This window comes from Coffea arabica, chromosome 9e (assembly GCF_036785885.1).
Source record: "Coffea arabica cultivar ET-39 chromosome 9e, Coffea Arabica ET-39 HiFi, whole genome shotgun sequence".
In the NCBI taxonomy this organism is placed as follows: domain Eukaryota; kingdom Viridiplantae; phylum Streptophyta; class Magnoliopsida; order Gentianales; family Rubiaceae; genus Coffea; species Coffea arabica.
This window is the reverse complement of record NC_092327.1, coordinates 16,617,089-16,623,088: the sequence shown is the minus strand read 5'-3', so window position 1 is coordinate 16,623,088 and position 6,000 is coordinate 16,617,089.

The following is a 6,000-nucleotide window of genomic DNA, read 5'->3' as shown; positions in this document are numbered from 1 at the left end:
CAATGTAGAAGGTCACTCAATCCAGTTCCTAGCTTAACTAGGTCGAAAATGCCAAATACTATACCAGAATTACCAAAACAGGTTTGCAAATCACACAAAACTGTAATTACTATAACTTAGTCTATACAAGTCCAAATTCCGAAATTCCAAAGGCATATGTTAGCTAAGCCATCCAGCTACATTTCCTCAAAAGACACCAACTTCAAAATCCAAACCAATTCCAGTCAAAACAGGCAATTACTATCGCAGTTCGGACATTCTGTGCACCAAAAACAGCAACAGTAAAAACGGCATAACTCACTCTACACTAGTCCAATTGCCCTGAAATTTTGCAGGCACACTAAACTCATCAATACCTACAACTTTCATGTTTTGAGAAAAGTCCAATTCGGCCTCTAGCTATGACCTAAAATTTCGGACAGAATAGGGGTTCAAGAACCCTAACTTTTCACATTTCATTCCAAATCCAAAATTGGTTGCATTTAACCACAATCCACACCTACTAGAGCCAAAGCCCCTTATTACCAACCATCATACTAGTCCAAAACATCAAAATCATATGAAACCAGAAAATTCATCATAAAATGGAAAACTTCACCAAAACTCTTCAAATCAAGAAATAAATCACATTTTCCAACACTCAAGCCACTTCTAAGCATAATATAACCATCATTAGGTGTAGTAGGGTGTTTCAAGCTTCACTTACCAAGAACCAAGAGAGAGGAAGATGTTGGGCACCTTAATCCTTCAAACAAAGTTCACCAAACAACTTACTAGCTCTAGAAGGAAAGATTTTATGGAGTGAAATCTAGTTTAGGCTTTTGTTTTGGTTGATTTGAGCTAATTGGGAGCTTGAAAATTGAAGAAGCTTTCTTCTTTCTTGAGCTAAGAGGGCCGGCCATCCAAGAGTGAAAAATGGTGATTTTTGGGCAATTTTTGGATATTTAATCCTTAGGTCAAAAAAAGTCAAAAATTGGAATAGTAAATCTTAAAATTCACCCAATGAGAAAGTGACACTTGTCACTCTCATTAATGCATTCCTATCCTTTCTTTTCTCTCTCACATCAATCAAATCTCACTCTCTACTTATCTCTTAACACCCGATAAATTTTACACAGTATCCGAAACTTAACCTTATTGGCCGAATTTTTCCGAACTTATCGCACTAGTGGGTCCCACGTCCAATATATATTCTTAATTTGCTAAAAATTCACCAATACTAGAAAAATCATCTTAAAACTATAATTACTCATAAAATTCACCAGGAAAAATATTCCTAAGCCAGAAAATGCAGAAAACATGCAATGAAGGGGAAATAAACCCTAGAAAAATATTAGGGTTTTACGGGTTCTCACAAACTCTCTTCAAATACAAGTGTTTTTTGCCTATCAAAGAATCAGGTACGAATATGTCAAGAAATGAAAATCAACCAAAAGAAGAAGCAAAAACAGGACACTCATGTCGGACGTCCGAAAGAATCAGTCGGACGTCTGAAAGGATGAAGATCATTAAGAAGAAGATTCTGTCGGACGCTCGTGAGGAAGCATCGGACGTCCGGATGGATCGGACGTACTCCTCGGACGCACATCGAACGTGTCGGACGTCCTAAAAATTCCACAAAGTGTTGATGACTCTCTGCCAAGACTCTGTCGGACGCTCGTAAGGAAGCATCGGACGTCCTGAAGGATCGGACGCATGCTTCGGACGCACATCAATCTCATCGGACGTCCTAAAAATTCCATGAAGATTTGATAACTCTCTGGACGACGTTCGGACACAAAAGCTCGAACGATAAAATCCCATCAGACGTCCGAACAACAACTTGACTGATTTTCAGACGATGGGATCGGACGATGACTAAGCCGTCGGACGTCCGACAGCCCCAACGGCTAGCTGACTCTTCATCTGCCTTCTATCCGTTGGAAGTATTAATGAAGCCCATTTTTGGTTCCCTTTAAATACAAACGATTCTGAATCAGATGAGAACTTTTGCACACTTTGTCTACAAGATCTCATTGGTTCTTGATAAAATTGATTCTTCTAGCTTCAAATGTCTTAAAGCTTCAAATGAAGATCCTTGGTTGTGGCATAGGAGACTTTGTCATTTTAACATGGATTTACTAAAGGAAATTTTGAAAAAGGAGCTGGTTAGAGGCTTGCCAAAAATCTGTTTTGAAAAGGATAAAATTTGTGATGCATGTCAATTTGGAAAGCAAACAAAAGTTTTTTTAAACCAAAGAAGTGTGTTTCAACTTCTAAACCTTTAGAACTCTTGCATCTTGACTTATTTGGTCCTACTCAAATCACTAGCTTGGGAGGTAAGAAATACTGCTTTGTGATTGTGGATGATTATTCTAGATATACTTGGGTGATATTTCTTGCTCATAAGGATGATGCCTTCAAGAATTTCACTTCATTGTTTGCTAAAGTGCAAAATCTGCTTGGCTTAAAAATTGTTAGGATTAGAAGTGATAATGGAACGGAATTCAAGTATTGTGGTTTTCCAGATTTCTGTGATCATAATGGCATAACACATGAGTTTTCAATTGCAAGAACTCCACAACAAAATGGTGTTGTAGAAAGGAAAAATAGGACACTACAAGAGGCTGCTAGAACTATGTTAAGTGAATGTAGTTTGCCAAAATACCTTTGGGCTGAAGCGGTAAACACTGCATGTTATGTGATGAACATAATCCTTTTGAGACCCATTTTGAATAAAACATCTTATGAACTGATTTTTGATAAGAAACCTACGGTTGGATATTTCAAAGTCTTTGGTTGTAAATGTTTTATTTTAAATTTAAAGGAACATCTTGGTAAGTTTGAGAAAAAATCTGATGAAGGAATATTTTTGGGATATTGTGAGAACAAAAGAGGATATAGAGTCTTTAATAGAAGGACTCTTGTGATAGAAGAAGCCATACACATAACATTTGATGAAACTAATGCTGATAATTCCAAAAGTTCGTGTGAGGATGATGATGTAGGTGTTCGTGAAGGAATGGAAAAGCTAAAAATTGGAGATGGAGGAAATTCTGAACCGGAAGCAAAGGAAATGGAGAATGAAGCTCATGAAGATCAAGAAAGGGAAGATGAGGACAAAAATGATGATTCATTCAAAGATCTTCCCAAGGCTTGGAAATTTAGCCAAAATCATCCAAAAGAACTTATAATTGGTGATCCATCCGAGAAGGTAAACACTCGTTTCTCATCTAAGAAATTGATAGACAATTTTGCTTTAGTTTCTCTTTTTGAACCTAAAAATATCAATGATGCCTTAAAAGATGAAAACTGGATTTTGGCAATGCAAGAGGAACTCAATCAATTTGAAAGAAATGAGGTTTGGACACTAGTTGATAGACCTCAAAATCACGCTATCATTGGCACTAAGTGGGTATTTAGAAATAAGCTGGATGATAAAGGTGTAGTTGTAAGAAATAAAGCTAGATTAGTCGCAAAAGGGTATGCTCAAGAAGAAGGAATTGATTTTGATGAAACATTTGCTCCCGTAGCTAGATTAGAATCAATTAGAATGCTTCTTGCTTTTGCTTGCTTCAAAGGTTTTAAACTGTTTCAAATGGATGTTAAAAGTGCCTTCTTAAACGGTTTTATTGATCAAGAAGTATATGTGGATCAACCCCCCCGGTTTTGAAAATTCAAAATTTCCAAATCATGTGTTTAAACTCTCAAAAGCATTGCATGGGCTAAAACAAGCTCCAAAAGCTTGGTATGAAAGATTGAGTGGTTTCTTGATTGAAAATAATTTCAAAAGAGGAGTTGTGGACACCACACTGTTTACTAAGCAAGTGCTAAATGAACTCCTCATTGTGCAAATATATGTAGATGATATTATTTTTGGTGCTACTAATGAGTATCTATGCAAGGATTTTTCCACCATTATGCAAAGTGAATTTGAAATGAGTATGATGGGAGAATTAAATTTCTTCCTTGGACTTCAAATACATCAAGCCATAGAGGGCAGTTTCATAAATCAAGCAAAATACACTAAGGAATTGCTGAAAAGATTTGGCATGGAGGATTCAAAGCAAGTTGGAACTCCAATGTGCACTTCAACAAAACTTGACAAAGATGAAAAAGGTAAACATGTGGATGAAAAGCACTATAGAGGTATGATTGGAAGCTTACTTTATTTAACCTCAAGTAGACCCGATATTATGTTTGCTGTTTGCTTGTGTGCTAGATTTCAATCTTGTCCAAAAGAATCACATTTGAATGCTGTTAAAAGGATTTTTAGGTATTTGAAAGGTACATTAGACTATGGTCTTTGGTATGCTAGATCTAGTGAGTTTGCACTATATGGATATTCGGATGCTGATTTTGGAGGTTGTCGTGTGAATAGAAAGAGTACTAGTGGAACTTGTCACTTTCTTGGTAATTGCTTAGTCTCTTGGTTTAGCAAGAAACAAAATGCAATCTCTTTGTCTACAACCGAAGCGGAATATATTGCCGCTAGTGCATGTTGTGCTCAACTTTTATGGATGAAGCATACCTTGAATGATTTTGGATTATCATATGACTGCATGCCTATATTCTGTGATAATACTAGTGCTATCAATTTGACCAAAAATCCAATTCAACATTCTAGGACAAAGCATATAGATATAAAGCATCACTTTATTCGCGATCTTGTTCAAAAAGGTGAAGTATGTGTAAATTATGTTTGTTCTAAAGATCAATTTGCTGATATTTTTACAAAAGCTTTGCCATTAGATCAGTTCATTCATCTAAGATCAAAATTAGGGATAATCAAAAAATCATCTTAAAATTTTTCAAAGCCTTCGGACGTCCGAAAGAAGATGAACGGACGTCCGATAATGTTCTTCAGCTATTTTTTCCAGAAAACACCTGTTCGGACGAAGATGTCGGACGCACGACTTCGTTCGGCCGTCCGACAGTGCAACGGTACAATTTTTAAAGTAACTTTCTTCCTCATTTGCTTCAAACTCTTCTTCTTCTATTTCCTCTCGGACGAAAACTCTCTCGTCTCTCACTCTCAAATTCATACCATTCTGAAGCTCTCATTCCCAAATTGACTCAACCAAAACTTTTCCTGATCGATTGCGACTCGTTTCTCCTGATCATTTCACCGAATAACATAACATTTCGCAAATTCCCAAATTTCCCTCAAAACCCTACTTTCTCATAACCGCTCTGTCAAATCTTCTTCAAAGCCTTTTTGTCCCAAAATTTCTGTGTGATTCACTTCCATACTACTGCGTACATCATTTCATCTTTCATTCCACATATTTCGCAGAATGGTGAATCTAAGAGGAGGGAAGGTCGCTGCCGGACGCAAGCATCCACTCAGGGATGAGGATGATGATCTTCCTACGGTCAAATGATCATCCAAACGCTTCAAGAGGGGAGCTATAAAGGGTCAAATGTCACAGCCTACACCACAACCCACTCCTCAGCCTGAATCTGGACAGGGAACCTCATCTCAACCGCCTCCAAAATCAACCACAGTCCCTACATTCTTTGATGATGCTGCAAAAGACAAACACTCCTGGATATCCCAGAAAGGTGTCATCCCTCAACGCACTGTCAATTCTTCTGAATTTCGCCAAATAGGTTTAGAATCCATTCTGAGTCTGTTTTCTTTCCAGAAATAGTCACATCTCATTTCTATGCCCAATGTTTATTACCCTGAATTGCTGTATCAATTCTTTGCAAATCTTAGGAAAGACACTGATCACACTGAAATCATGTCCAGGGTAAATGGGGTAGACTTAGTTCTTGATCCTGAAACTGTGAATGCCATCTTAAATACCACTATTGAACGTGGATGCAAGATTAAAATTGCAAATTTCTTTTCCTATGAAGAGCACCCTACTGCTGATAATCATTTTGATGGGGCTAAGATGCTGACTTATTTTAAAAGAAGTTTTTCTTCCCCTGCTGATGCTAAACTGAATGATCTTGCCCCTGTGAATCTAATTGCCTTTTCAATCATTTCAAACCTGCTTGTGCCTACTGATG